Source organism: Sorex fumeus, unplaced genomic scaffold (genome assembly GCF_029834395.1).
Source record: "Sorex fumeus unplaced genomic scaffold, SorFum_2.1 ptg000086l, whole genome shotgun sequence".
Classification (NCBI taxonomy): domain Eukaryota; kingdom Metazoa; phylum Chordata; class Mammalia; order Eulipotyphla; family Soricidae; genus Sorex; species Sorex fumeus.
Genome location: NW_026606143.1, coordinates 38,113,643 through 38,129,924, shown reverse-complemented (window position 1 = coordinate 38,129,924; position 16,282 = coordinate 38,113,643).

Genomic DNA, 16,282 nt, shown 5'->3' with positions numbered 1-16,282 from the left:
TGGTCCATAGACTGCTGCCAGTCAGCAGGTGTAGGAAGGTTGAAAACCATTAGTCTTTATCTTGGTTATAACCCAAAGCAGTAGACAAGACAGGTGCCAGTCTGTAGGTATAATTTGTTGAAGAATACTGTTTTATAACACAGCCCTGAGCATAGTTCAGGAAGTTAAACCAAGACTCTTGTAGACAGGAAAATATGCTGCCAATTCGTCACATAAGTGGGCAATTAGAGCGTAGGATATGGATATTTCATTCAAACACACATCAATTTAAACAGGATTTAGGAAAGTTTTAGCTATCAGAATGGCTGAATACTGAATATGTAGGGATACAGGTAGGATGGGTGTTGGGTATATGAACACTTAAGGAGAATAGGCTTCTGATATCAAGAATCTATCAAGCACCTCTCTGTTCAAAGTGTGGTACATGAACAAAAGGTATAATGTCACCTCTGAATTTGCTGAATAGGAAGAATCCCAGGTCCCATCCACACGTATTGAATAAGGGCTTTCACTTCAACCTGATGCCATGTCATTGGTTAGGTTGGCTCAAGTTTAAGACACAACTTGATAAAAAGCACAGGCAAGCAAAAACCTGAAAATAGGTGAAGTCTCAGAATGTTAAAACACAGAATACTATCTTGTCACACAGCTCTTTTCTGTTGATGAGCAGAGGGAATATGAGAACAGAGGTCAGGAGATGGCAAAAATTGGAATTTCAAGACGGAAGGGCTTTGTTGATATATCATGAAGATGAAGTAGAATTATAAATATGCAGAAGCTCTTGGTGCTCAAAAGTAGTACCCCCTCAATTAAGAGCAAGTCATGAGGCTCAATGAATGGATGGAAGTGGTTCACATCATGTTAACTATCCTAACAAGTCTTAACAAGGGACAGCATTATTTTTAAGGCATTTGGATGAAAGTTTGTTTTCCTAGTTTGTATCATTAGGAAGCCTCTCTGAGAGGAATAGAAGCAAAGCTAATAAAACTAGGGCTGGAGCGATAGCACAGCGGGTAGGGCGTTTGCCTTGCATGCAGCCAACATGGCTGACCCGAGTTCGATTCCTCCGCCCCTCTCGGAGAGCCCGGCAAGCTACTGAGAGCATTGGATATGCCAGACACAGTAACAACAAAGTCTCCAATGGAGACGTTACTGGGCCCGCTCGAGCAAATCGATGATCAACGGGAGGGCCTTTACTTAAAACTACAGTGATGATTTATTAATTGAGCGTGCATGTTAGGTACTATACCAAGTATATAAAATGACGTATTCATTGAACTTTCCCAACAAGGCTATGAAGAAGTTGCTAAGTTATCTTACAAACCTAAGTATATGGGGATGGTATCACTGTCCCCGATGTACATGATTTGGGGTGGGCAGAAGAAGCTTCTCTTGGTGATGCTACAAAAAGCAACAGAATAAAGTGGTTTTGAACAAGGAACTTGTGTGTTCACATTTGCTATTTTGGGGCTAATGAATTTTAGATAAAGGGGAAATAAGAGTCAACCCTTCCTTTGTCCTCCTTGTTTACTGCAGTCTGTTAAAATTGTTTGTTTTGTTTGAAAAACAATCTTTTCTGCCTGCTGAAGTAGGCTATACATCACAAGCCAACTTAACAAAGGGATCCCGGGCTATTATAGGTGCTCTGTAGGTTACCTTTAAAGCAAATTCCCTGAATAAACAGTTCAGTCAAACTCACCAGGTGCCCAATCTCACAACTCATAAAATCAAAGCTGACTCTTGCATTCTGTGGAAAACCATTACTTTCCAGGGGAGGCACTAGCCAGAACTTGGAGGCAGGGAATATTTGCTTTAGGTGCTCCCTTCTTCCCTTTCTGGAAAACAGTAGGACATAATCCGATTTTAATTCCTCATCAAAACACAATTGGCTTGAGTCCATTTCCTTGGGGACCTATCCTTTTCCAAGAAAATATCTCAGAATATCTCAATTAACTAGTTATCCATCTTTACTAAAGAAATATCTTAATATCTACAATAGTATCTTTCACATAGAAAATGCCTTTCTTGGGCAGCTCAGATAGAGAAGGGAGCACCAAATAAAGGGTGTTTGGAGGATCCTCCCAGGAGGGGAGATGCATGTTGAAAGTAGACTGTGGACTGAATATGATTGCCCCTCAATGCCTCTTTTGCAGACCGCAACACCCAAAAGGAGAGAACAAGGCGGAATGCTCTGCCACAGAGGCAGAGTGGGATGGGGGGATGGGGGTGGGAGGGATACTGGGATCCATGGTGGTGGAAAATGGGCACTGGTGGAGGGATGGGTATTTGATCATTGTATAATCGAAACCCAAGCACAAAAAATTGTAAATCTACAACTGTACCTCATGGTGTTTCACTAATAAAAATTAAAAAAAATAAAAAGAAAAAAGAAAATGCCTTTCTTCCCTGAATGACGCTAACATGGATAAGGATAAAAAAGGGTTAGGAAGGTTTTCTACTTCTGGATGCTTTAATCCCTTTCTTATGACCCTCTGACATTTCTTATAATGACAAAACATAGACAGAAAGGGAAATTCTCTTTGCCTAACTGATCTTGACAGTTTTATTGCTCTTCCTGCTTCTCTGGCTAACACCAAGTAGCCTACACGGTTGTCTATGTGACACGTGTTCAGATGTTTCAGCTCCTTCCAAGAGGCACTTTTATTTTCTTTGAATGGTGTTGTAGAGTGCACCATTCTCGGCTATGGCAATGCAAGCCCAGAACATTCCTTTACATTTCTCCTTTGGCGAGGGCCAGAGATATATTTCACAGCAGATTGGTTTGGTCTCCTTACTTGCAAAAGGTCAGCCCTCTTGGGTTGAATGGTCAGTAGATGTTCCCTCCAAATGGGGGACATTCAGGAGGTTCCAGAGCTCTCCTTTCTTGCTTCCTGGTATATTGTGGTATCATGTTCTCCTTTCCCATTTCAGACAACCCAGAAACAGAGAAGCATACATTCAACTTGAGTGGCTATCCAACGGGCGTTCAAATGCCACTCTTGTATTCTCCCTGCAGACACATGCGACCATAATCTTTTTGAAGATTTGTCCATTATTTGGGTTGAGAATTGGTTATGAAGTTTCCTGGAAGAGGTTCTTTGCTCCTCTGACACAAAAGAACACCTTGTTCCTCTCCCCCAATTATTTGGTAGTGTTTAAGAAACTGGGAAGATCATAGGGAGAGATCAGAAGCTATGGGAACTGTCTGCTTCCAAGTATTTGTGGCTCTCTTTATAATGGTCCCATTTCTGGTCAAAGGAAAACTCTCACTCAAGAAACAGCACACAAATATCAAGAAGAATGAAATATGTAATTCATGGTTTGAGTAAAAATCTTTACATTTTGTATACTGGGGCCAGAGATACTACAGGGGTTAAGGCACTTCCCTTGCAAGTCGATGACCTTGGTTCAATCCCCAACACTGCAAATGGCCCCAAAGCACTACAAGGAGTGACTCCTGAGCACAGAGCCAGGAATAAATCCTGAGCACCTCAGAATATGGACCTCAAAAAAAAAGTATTGTGTACCAAAATCAAATTCAACAATGACAAATGGGAAAAAATATTTGTAATGTTTATGTCAGGCAAAATCTGATTCTTACCATATAAAAGCTGTTAAAAGAAGGTAAGAATGCAAAATTGAATACAAAAACTTACTGCACCCTTATCAGTTTTCAAAAAAATAAAAATGAAATAACTTTGAAATGTGGGAAAAAGATAAGACCTATATATCAATTTTAGCCAAACTATAGACCCTTTACAGTTTAGAGGAAGCAATGTAACAGTCCCAAATCTGAGGTCTTGAAATAATAATTTTTCCTCTGATTTTTCATAAATAAGACGTGTACTGTTAAAAATAAAAAAACTCCAAATATCAAAAAATCTATAAGGGGTACTTTAAAAAATTTAATTTCTTTGATACTGCCTGGTAGTCCAATATCAAAGCTCATTTCAGTAAAATGCAAACACTGGGAAGAGCCAAAATATAGACAGATTCTTTGCTGATCTCGCACTACAAGGGTAAGATTTAATGTACATGCAATAAAATAGAGTAGACAGCAGTCTGCTGGCAATGAACTATGAATGTTATATCTTAAAATTTAGCTTCTACTAAGTGAGTGGTTCTCCTTTTTGGCAAGTAGTCAGCATGCAGATTCCATGTTATCAGTGCAGTTGGACTCAGATGCCTTTTTTTTTCTTCTTGGGTCACACCCGATGATGCACAGGGCTCTGTACTCTTGGCTCTGCACTCAGGAATTACTCCTGATGGTGCTTGGGGGACCATATGGCATGCTGAGAATTGAACCCAGGTTGGCCGGGTGCAAGGCAAACACCCTACCCAGTGTGCTATCGCTCCAGACTTGGACTCAGATGCTTTTAACTCAGCAGAGAGAGGGTGGATTGTCATGGAATTTGGGTATTTGATTGAAAATGAGACTATCTGGACACTACCTGGTGGGAAGTAGACCCACCTACAGGTTCTCCTCTGGGCTCTGAAGTCTGTGTTCAGAGATTTCTTCTGAGTTGTTTTCAATATCCAGTTGGTCTGGAAGAAGGTGGAAGCTGTGTCTTTTCTCAAAGCCCAACTTTTCCTCTTTCCTTTCTCCATTCACCTGCTCTGTCTTGCCACCCCTTCCTTTCCTCTTTCTCTCCCTTCTTGCCTGCCCTTTCCTCTCTTCTTCCTTGAAGTTCACTCTTCCAGGCAATTATGTCAGAAGATGAAAGCATCTCAAGCAAAGATGAGTGGCCTAGGCAGTGCAGATTCAAGAAAGAAACAGGGAAATAAATTAGAAGGGGGTGACAGTTTTCTTTCATTTCACATCAGCAGCCTGGGAAGGGCTCACTGGGAATTTATAAGCATCTGATCGACAGAGAACCAACACTTCTCTGCCCACGAGGTTCTCTGGGTTTCTTTTCTTCTGCAGCTTTATCCTGAGTGAACAGGGAGGACAGACCCGGAGAATGGCAATATTCTTGAGATTGCTTGATGTTTTTCTTCTGACATTTTCCCCAAACACATTCACATTTCAAGGAGCTTTTACGTGATTCCACAGCTAGTCACATTCTTGAAAGAAGCGGTACCGTTTCTCTCTAATTGCCACCAGTTAAGCAGTAAATGCCCTGAAGAGACCAAAACTTTTTCTGTGTATCTTTGCAAGTACCATGAAGATAAAATAAGGATCTAAAAACTTTTCAAAAATATGTTACAATCAAGGGGATGTCAAAATAAAGGGAAAGTAATACCATCCAAAGACTCTTAGGTGGTTAGCCTGTATTGGGACTTATAAATGAGAACAGACAATGATTCATATTTAATTGCCTCAGAAAAATCAGATATGTCAGGTTGGGCCACGGATACTCTGTGCTACAATTACAGATATCAAATCATAAGCAACAATTTTCCTTTCTGTATGTCAGTTGATAAAGAATTCTCCAGAAAGGTGTGGTGTTTCCCAGTAGACTTTTGGAAGCCTCTGTTTGCTTCAAAGAAGAATATTTAAGAAATGGTAAGAATTAAATAAGGAATTACAAGTTCAAACCTTATGGTGTGTGGAGTAATTTTTTAAAATTTTATTTGAATGAATCACCGTGAGATACAGTTACAGACTTACAAACTTTCATGATTATGTTTCAGTCATTTGATGTTCAAGTACCCATCTTCCAACAGTGCCCATTTTCCACCACTAATGTTCCCAGTATCCCTCCTGCCACCCCACCCCATTTACACCCCCTGCCTCTGTGGCAGACACATTCCCTCTTATTCTCTCGTTCCCACTTTGGACATTATGTTTTTTTTTTTAGCAGCTTTTGGCTAGCTTTTGTTGATGATCCTGAGAGGAATATATTATAATAAAACTTGAGAAATTTGAAAGAAAAAAGATTTTCTCTTTGTGAGAGAAGTTGCAGGAGCTAAGGAACATGCACATTTATCTGAAACCAGAAGCCATTTCATTTCACTTTTCATAGCTTTCTTGGGGTATAATTTACCCATCTCAAGTGTATAACTCAAAGATTTTAGTAAAATTATAGAGATGCATAAATGTCATCACAATCTAAGTGGTGACATTTAGAACATTGCAAAACATTTCTATCAGTGACAAACAATGGTCGGACTTGTGGAATAAGTTTTATTGGCACACGTTCATGTCTATTCTTTGCAGAACTTTTCCAGGACTACCTCCCCTCTACATTGAAGCCAGGTATAGTGGGTGTGATAGAGATATATATCCTGCAAACCCTTATGTACTAAATATTTGCTAACTGATCTTTTTCCGAAGAAGTTTGCTGATGTCTGCTTTAAAGGGAACAATTGAAAACATTCCAAATGACCTAATTTGGTGAAAGGTACCTTTTCTTACATAAAGCATGTTTTATTTTTAGCTAGCAATTCAAAGACACATTTCATCAATTTTTATGTGATATACCTCTCTTAGCCTCAGTTTTCTCCATCAGTAAGGGGGTGATAGTGTCTCCCTCATAGGGCTAGTGTAAATAAGAAGTTGTGATGATGTGTGTAAAATGCCTCTGGCATAGAGCAGGGTATGTGGTAAGTATTTGGTAAATTACACTGTACATCCTAAGATGTCAGTGTTTTTCTTTGTTGTTGCTGCTGCTGCTCAGAGAGAGAGAGAGAGAGAGAGAGAGAGAGAGAGAGAGAGAGAGAGAGAGAGAGAGTCAAATCATTCTGATTCCCAGTGGAGCATGTGGACATCTCAGGGCAAGTGGATCACTTCTGGAATCCTTTGGGAAACAGCATATCCCCATCACCTTGCTTTGCTGAGGAGCATCTATTGTGGCTGCCTTAGTGTTGCATATTTAGGTCTGGGCTCTCTGTCCTCCAGTAGGGAAGTATGATCAGGTGGCTAGACAAAACCTGGTGAGAGATCTAGAGATCAGCCGATTGGGCTTTTTAAAATTTTCTTCAAGAGTTGTGTGACTCAGAGAGATGAGAAGTACGTGAAAAGAATCAAGTTCAAAGGTCTCTCAAGTTAGAGGGAAAATGCAGGTATATAGCTGATGTTCCAAGGAACTACAAAATTAAATCAAGTGAAAATCACCCTGGTGGAGTGAATAGAGTCTAATCTAATTTGACAATATGGCTTGTATCCAAAGCATGCTGTATGTCACCCTCTTTGAAAGTTTTGGAGTTGCTGTTACAAAGAATAAACAGGGACTGGATAGTACCCTCAGTGTCATGGCATTGTGTCATGTCCTGGAGGGATTGCCAACCTTTCATACTGCTTGGGGAGTCACTTCCTAAATTGTGTGCATGACAGAAAGGAAATTTCAGATTTAAGGTCAGGTAATTAGAATAGTAGAAGTTAAAGCCCTGATCTATATTTAGCATATTAGGTATCTGTAATGCTTAAAATAATTTGATCTCTTTGCAACATAGAGAGTGCCCTTTAGTTCCAATTTTGAACTATGCATTAAAATAATCAACTGAAATTTGTGCTCTTAAGTTGAAATCATACTACATTTTAAGTTGAATAAGGATATTTAAAATATATAAGTAATGTCCTAACTTATTCTACTTTATAAACATTATAACTTATAATTAATAAAAACAACTTGAATATTTGTGAGATAAGGCAATTCTGCGTTTGTAAACCTAGATGAGAGGACCAGAGAGATAGTTTAGTGGTTATGGTACTTGATTTGCACATGACAACACTGGTTCAATTCCAGGCACCACATGGTCCACTGAGCACCACCAGGAGTGACCCCCACTCATGGAGACAGGAATAGCATTAAGTACTTTGATATGTGTACCAAAGATCTCCATTCTCCCAAAGGAGAAAATAGTTCAGTGGTAGTGCAGGCTTCACATGTATAAGGTTCCATCCCCAGCACCAAATACAACACAAATAAATCCAAACTCAAACAAAAGTAGAACAAGCACATAAGCATAAGACCTGAAACCCAAAATTTTTCTATAAGAAAACAAAGACAATGACTTCCTTAACATCAGTCCTGGCAATGGTTATCTGTTTCCAACACGAAACCAATGGCAACAAAAGTGAAAATAAGAAGTGAGGCACCAGAATATAAAGCTTCTGCCCAACAAAGGGGCTATCAGCAAAATTAAAAAGCAACCTAATTAATGGAAGAAAATAATCGAAAGTCATATATGTGATATGGTTTCATATCCAAAATATAAAAGAACTCATACATCTCAATAGCAAAAAGAGATGATTCAAAAATGTGAAGATCTAAACAGACATTTTTCCAAAGAAGACATCTAATAGCAAAGATTCTCAACAGCCCTAAACACCGGAAAAATGCAAATGCAAAGCACAGGAGGTATTGCCTCCAACCTGATAGAATGTTTGTTATCAAAAACACAAGAGATAACAAGAATGGCTAAAGATATGGAGAAAAGAGAACTCTTGGTAAAAACATATTATCACTATGAAAACTAGTATGGCTCATCCTAAAAAAAATTAAAATGGAACTACCACGTGGTCTATCAATCTCACTTTGTATATTTAGTCAAAGAAAATGAAAATCCAATTTAGAGTGACAGCTGTACCCTCTACATTCTTTACAATAGCCAATATTTAGAAACAACCTTCATGTCCATCAGAGGATGAACAGATAAAGAAAATTAATCCCTCCCCAATACACATACCAGAACATTGTTCAGTCATGAAAAAAAAAATCTTGGGTTTACTTTTGGATAAAGACATAAAGAAATGTGTCAATGTCCTCCTGTTGTTCATTGATTTGCTTGAGCGGATCCAGTAACATTGTGAGACTTGTTACTGTGTTTGGCATATTGAATATGTCACGGGTAGCTTGCCAGGCTTTGCTGTGTGGGCGAGATACTCTCAGTAGCTTGCCGGGCTCTCCAAGAGGGGCGGAGGAATCAAACTTGGGTGAGCCATGTTGGCCGCATGCAAGGCAAACGCCTTACCCGCTGTGTTATCGCTCCAGCCCTTCAGGTAAGAAATGTGTAAATATGATAAATACGAACCTAGGACAACAGTAACTTTGAGAGGCGTGGAAAGGTGGAAACAAATCAAAGAGAGCACACAGCCTTGCTACTGAACACATGAGTATTTTCAATGTGTCAGGTGGAGCGAGAGGACAGCAGCAGCCCTAATATATTTTGTACACAGTGGTTTTACCCACCTTCCTCTACTTGAAAATTTCTCTTTCTCTTGAAAGAAAATAAATTTAGTGGATTATGGTCATTACATTATGTGAAGTCAACATCACTAGCACATTAAAAACAGTTTGATGGCTACAGCATAGGAAGTCACATTAAGCTGTATGCCACAAATGGGAAACTACCGTGAAAGATCTGCCAGTGTGCATCAGCATTTGAAACCCCTGATATATATGGGGAGGTGTAGGAATTAGTTGGCATATATCATCTTAAAAACTGAAGTTTGTAGAAGTTACTAATTTACATCATCATTAAGCAAATCCCACAGGTTTGAGCATGGAATAACCAACACAGAGCTTGTAATTTCTTAATTAGGCTCATGAAGTAGCTTTTCATGAAAAATGCATTTGTATGTTTTATTTTCCTTTACATGAGACTAAAAATATACATGCCACGTTATCCAGAGTGAACATTTTAGAGATGTGCAGTTTGGTATTTTTGCATGTAGCTGTGGTTGAAAATGAATCCATCGGAAATACGTTTGGCAACCTTCATGACACCCAGGCCTTGAGCTGCCCTCTTCTCATAATTATGCATTATGACTTCCTCTGAAGGTGAGCTGGGTATAATCCATAAAACCCCCAAAGTTCTAGCTCACTTTGTTGCATACATTAGGCATTTTTGGCATTAGCTCATAAAATGTATTTTACATATATATGCATACTTACATATTATTATGTGTAATAATACAACTAGAAATATGTGAACATCCATTTCTACATTTGTCTTCATAATTAGACCCAGCAGGGATAAACAGTTTTGGTTTGTGCACATTGACTAAATCAGATTTTTACATATTTTATTCTATTGTGCAGTAAAAAATGCATCAGAACGTGGCAATGTAGTGATGCAGTACTTTAATATGTAAACGCATAAGAGACTCCCTTTCTCAAGCTACTATGGAGTGGCTAGAGCAATTCTTTGGGAAGAGATTAAATTTGACTGTCATAACTTATTTCTAGATGAGTCTTGAGTCATAGCTCCTGTAATTCTACAGAAGACAAGCTAGGAAGACAGGGCCATTTATAGAGAATTGTGATAAGGTTTACACTTAAGTTTCTTCATTTTCAAGCTTCTGGGCAATGAGGAACGTAAAAATACTAACAGACCAAGGAAGTTATCATTCTTCTTTTTTCTAGGTTTCTTTCCATTTTCTTTTCTATTATTCATTATATTTAGGCACCATGATATAAAGCTTTTGATAACAAAGTTAAAGTCAACATTCTTAATGGCAGAATGAAGTCTATTAACTCTGGGATACTGAGTTTTCTAACATGGAGAATATGCTTTATAATCTAAATTCTAAAAATGTGGGCCATGACCCCATAAGGGATCATTTTCTGATTGTGGGGATCATAAAAAATTGGTCGTAGAATAAATTTATGATTTACTGTCAATACATGTAAGATTTGCATACCTATTTTACATACACAGGGTCATATAACATCAGGTGTATAAAAAGGGAAAAAGTTGAAGCCCTGACCCAGAAGAGGCCCACTTTATAGTTTCCTGCTTTCTCCTTGAATCTAAACCCTTGTAACTGCCACATAGGCAAGAGATAAACACAGCCTTAGTCTGATTTTCAGAACCAAAATCTGATTTTTGCTTTTGTTCTGTTCGTTTATTTTTTGAGTCACACCCGGTGATGCTCAGGACTCACTTTTGGCTCTGCACTCAGTGATCACTCTTGGTGGGCTCCAGGAATGACATGGGGTGCCAGAGGTTGCAATTGGATCAGCCGTATGCAAGACAAGATAGTACCAACACCTGATTTTTAAAGTTTTTACTCTATAACCAAGTTAGTTTATTATTATTTTTTAAAATCTATCACAGTTTAGCCTGACATCATTCTAGAAGAGTTCAAGTTTCTAGTATCAATATACTGTCACCAAAGTATGACCCCCCCACCTCCCCATTTGTAGGATAACATTGGTTTGTCCTTTCTGCCTTGTCACATGGAGCTTAGGTTTATTGGGTTACTCCCATCACAGTGTTCCCATTCATCTGTGTTTACTTGTAACTTCTTTCTTTGTGCTCTGCTTCCCCAACTGGTCAATCACCTTTATCTCCTAATAAGACTCTGCTAACCTGTAAATGTTTCTTTTCTCTTCTCCTTATGCCCTTTGCATAGTTAATTCAGAGTAATGTCCTTTTTGTACGGACACAGGAAGACAGCTAATGCTATGCTTTTTGTAACTTGGGAGTTAATTCACGGTCATGGTCTTATCATTATTCATCAATTTGCTTGAGTGGGCCCAGTCTCCATCATGAGACTGGTTGTTACTGTGTTTGGCATATCAAATACGTCATGGGTAGCTTGCCAGGCTTTGCTGTGCGGGTGAGATACTCTCAGTAGCTTGCCAGGCTCTCTGAGAGGGGTGGAGGAATCAAACTCTGGTCAGCCATGTTGGCTGCATGCAAGGCAAACACCCTACCTGCTGTGCTATGGCTCCAGCCCTTTGAATAATATTCACTCCTGGGCTTCTGTTCTCTCAACTTAAGCCTCAATTGCCCTTACTTCTTATAACCCCAAAAGCAGGGTCCCGATGAGGGTCTGAGTCAATCCAGGACAATCTGTGAGCTACCCTGTCATAGAAATAGGACAGGCCAAAGCACCATAATGTCACTGTCACTGTCCTCCCATTGTTCATCAATTTACTTGAGCGGGCCCAGTAACGTCTCCATTGTGAGACTTGTTACTGTGTTTGGCATATCAAATACATCACGGGTAGCTTGCCAGGCTCTGCCGTGCGGGTGAGATACTCTCGGTAGCTTGCCGGGATCTCCGAGAGGGGCAGAGGAATTGAACTCGGGTCGGCCATGTTGGCTGCATGCAAGGCAAACGCCCTACCCGCTGTGCTATCGCTCCAGTCCAAAGCACCATAATACTTAACTATAAATTAAGAGCATGATCATGGACAAATTCTGTCATGCTCCAAAAAATAATAACTAGATTAGGATCTACTAGGCTCAGAAAAGATTAATCTGGCCTGAGCACTGTAGTCTGAGATCTATGGCAAGATGTCCGCAGGAGAGCCACCCTACAAGCTTAGTGTATCCATACAAAATAACTAATATTAAGAAGTAGAATTAAGATGCTAATTATGTTATTGGACTAAGGAAAGGAGAAACCCCCCCCAGGTGGTATTGTCCTTGAGCCCAATTGAGAGAGCAGGAAGGTCACGGCCATTATTCATCGATTTGCTCGAGCGGGCCCAGTAACGTCTCCATCATGAGACTTGTTGTTACTGTGTTTGGCATATTGAATACGTCACGGGTAGCTTGCCAGGCTCTGCCATGTGGGCGAGATACTCTTGGTAGCTTGCCGTACTCTCTGAGAGGGGTGGAGGAATCGAACTCGGGTCAGCCATGTTGGCTGCTTGTAAGGCAAACGCCCTACCGCTGTGCTATTGCTCCAGCCCGAGAGATCAGGAAGGGCTTTGATATATTGATTGTGCTACCCCCAATGCAGAGAGTTGGTGAGAGACTAAAGAGACACCAGGGTGGCAAGCACAGAGTGACTAGCAAGGGGGTGCAGGAAGCAAATAGATTTGGGGAAGGAGAGTCAGGAAAGAATGGAATAAACTGATCACCAACCAGCCTGGCCCTTCATTTCCTCCTTCATCCACCCATGTTATTGGCTGTCCTGGGTGGGGAAGCAGTGTGAGACCACTGAACGCAGGTGGCAAGAGAGAGCCACCGGGGTTTCATAGTCCTTTGGTGCTTACACGCCCATCCCTACATCCACTCTGGTGTAATGTTTCTCCCCATCCACCCTGCCCCATTATTTGTTAATTAAGTAATAGTTTTAGTGTGTCCAGATTTTTGCTGTTGAGTTGACCATGAGGTGAAAAAGTCATCTGTTTAAGGCATATACATATTGAAAATAAGTATCTGAAAACCAGAATTATCCTTATCCTGATGAGATACTCAGACTCAAAGTCCAAGTGGGGACCAGATGAGGGTGCAGTTGTACACTAAAGTTACTCACCTCATACATATGCTAGAATCAAGCACCTTTTGAATGAAAAGGGTGGCACAATGGTATTTTCCTCCTTTCTTTATTATGCTGTTTGTTTAGATGTCAAACAAAAACAGACACTGTCCTCCCATTGTTCATCGATTTGCTCAAGTGGGCCCAGTAACATCTTCATTTTGAGACTTGTTGTTACTGTGTTTGGCATATTGAATACGTAATGGGTAGCTTGCCAGGCTTTGCCGTGTAGGCGAGATACTCTTGGTAGCTTGCCAGGCTCTCCAATAGGGGCAGAGGAATTGAACCCAGCTCGGCCGGGCTGGCTGTGCGCAAGGCAAATGCCCTACCACTATGCTATCGCTCCAGCCCTTGTGTAGATGATACAAGTGAATTTTTTTACACGTGTAGATGATGACACTGCCTGCTAGCAGTGGATTTGTCAATGATCCTAGGATATGCAGCATGGTACCGGAAGCAAGCATGCAGTCTGAGGTGCTGAAGCCAGCAAGGGAAATCTCCTATTCAAGGAGTGTCTGATAAGAGATTGTGACTCAGGACAGTACAGTGTCCTCAACCTGGAGAAGCAGAAATCTAGGTGGCCTTCAGTCTGTGGCTTTGCCAGTGCCTTTAGAGAGGACAACTGAAGATTTATACACAAGTTGTTAAATGCTTTATTCTAGAAGAGCTACACAGAAATAGGTAGATAGGTAGATAGGCTCATTCAACTTTAAAGAGACTGGAAAATATGGGGGAGCACACGGAACACACAGTAGGTGTCTGTTACAAACAGTTACCTTAAAATTAAATATGTAGCATTATTCTGAGCATTTTATTTGTATGAATATGTATCTATATCTGTGTATCTATAGGTTTCGAGGCCATACCCGATGATGCTCAGGGGAGGAGGGGAGGGGAGGGAAGGGACGGGAGAGGAGAAGGGAGGGGGAGGAGGGGAGAAGAGAATAGGGGAGAGGAGGGGGGAGGGGGAGGAGGGGAGAAGAGAATAGGGGAGAGGAGGGGGGAGGTAAGGAGAGAGGAGAGGAGGGGAGGGGAGGGGAAGACCTGGACATACAATACCACTTCTGCTATCACAGTTGAATCTCCCATCAGAAGATTGAAGGAATTAAAAGAACAGTAGAAGATCTGCCACTTGAAACACTGGTATCCTACAATAAATGGACTAATTTATGTAAAAATTTATTTAATCTAAAAAACAAGTCCTCCTATGAGGACTTCTAACCACAATCCACAGGAGGGAACTAAAGCATTTGACCACACCTGACTGAGAGGGAGCTTGGGTGATGAATCTCACTGTGTACCCAAGAAGGGCAAATGGGTTTGGTGAACACCGCAACAATCTCTTAAAGCCAATAGCATCATCATAGATGGCTCAGTTTATGTCCCTGATTGGAAAGCAATGAACTGGTGATGCCAGGAGCCATGAAAGCTCAAATGCAGCAGTTCCATCTCAAGAGAGCCAAGGCCCAAGACAAGGAACACTGACTACTGAGACATACAGCTGTGATTCTCTGGTGGCAATCCTTCAGCATTCTTAGAACAGAGCACAAGAAAAGAGTTCCCAGAGTTTGAGGAGGTGGCCAGATGAATTGATTTGGGAACTCTACCTCATATTTTGAGACTGTATGGGAGAAACTTAGCTGCATTTCTCGCTATGCATCATCTTGCTATTGTTCACAGGTTGTGTAAGAGCAACCAGGCATCACAATGTAGCATTATAACCCTAGAAATCATGAGAGCCTGGAGAGCCACACATTCAATTCCATAAAAGGTCCAGACATTCAGTGCTGTTCAGGGTACTCTTCCATACATGTTAAGGAGGGTGAGACAGGAGATCAAAGCTCGTATATCTGATGACTTTGCATAGCCAGCAGACCAGTCCCGGACCATTCAGACTGGGTTTACTGTATACGAATGTGGTGTTCCAAATAGGCTAACTGCTATAACAAATACTAATTTTAGTGGTTTAACACAATGGAAAGTTCATTTTCATTTATTTAACAGTCCAACCTAGATATCTTTGGTCAGTGGCTGGCAGATTCTCTCCAAGCAGCTACACAGAAGACTGGCTTTCTGTCTGTGATACCCTATCCTATAGCTATACAAGTCTTCTACACTCAGGTTGGGAGGGGAGGATCACCTATGAGAGAGTTTTATCACCTATGCCGGAAAGTGGTAATTCAACTCACAGCTTATTGGTGAGTCTCATCAAATGATGTGCCCATTGCAAGGAAGTCTGGGAAGTACAGTTTTATTGTTTTGTTTTAGTTTGGGACTACACCTGCTCTTAACTGTATGTCCAAGAGCAAAAGAAATATGGTTTGTAGAACAACCAATCAACCAGCTTTGGCCATGTTAAGGGAGATTTTTTTTTAGCCTCTACTATTTCTAATGTCTGTTCCAAATTGCTGTTATATCAATAATTAGTATTGAACAGGCACATCATATATATCTCTATATAGATATATGTGTGTAGTAAAATTATCAAATATATACAAGAACAAATGATGTATACAAAGAAAGTAGGTGATATAAAATTCAGCATATTCTATATTTATGCACATAGTGTCTGTCTGTTGAACAACAATTGTGTAAGATGACAATAATATAATACTATACTGTTAATACTATACTGGGATCCGTGGTGGTGGAAAATGGGCACTGGTGGAGGGATGGGTGTTTGATCATTGTACAATTGAAACCCAAGCACAAAAATTTGTAAGTCTACAACTGTATCTCATGGTGTCTCACTAATAAAAATTAAAAAAAGAAATTTGTAAATCTACAAGCGTACCTCATGGTGTTTCACTAACAAAAATTTTTTTAAAAATGTAAATGATGGAGAATGGGCACTGGTGGAGGGATGGGTACTGGATCATTGTATAACTGAAACCCAAGCACAAAAATTTGTATGTCTACAACTGTACCTCATGGTGTTTCACTAATAAAAATTTAAAAAAATCATATAATACTATCAAATATTTTGTGTAGTAACTTACAGGAAGCACATGGTTTAAAATGAAATAAGAGTTTTATTTTTCAATTTTGTGGTACTACAAGTAGAACTCAGGAATCACACATGTGAGATATGCACTCTGGTGTTCTAACACTAAGCCA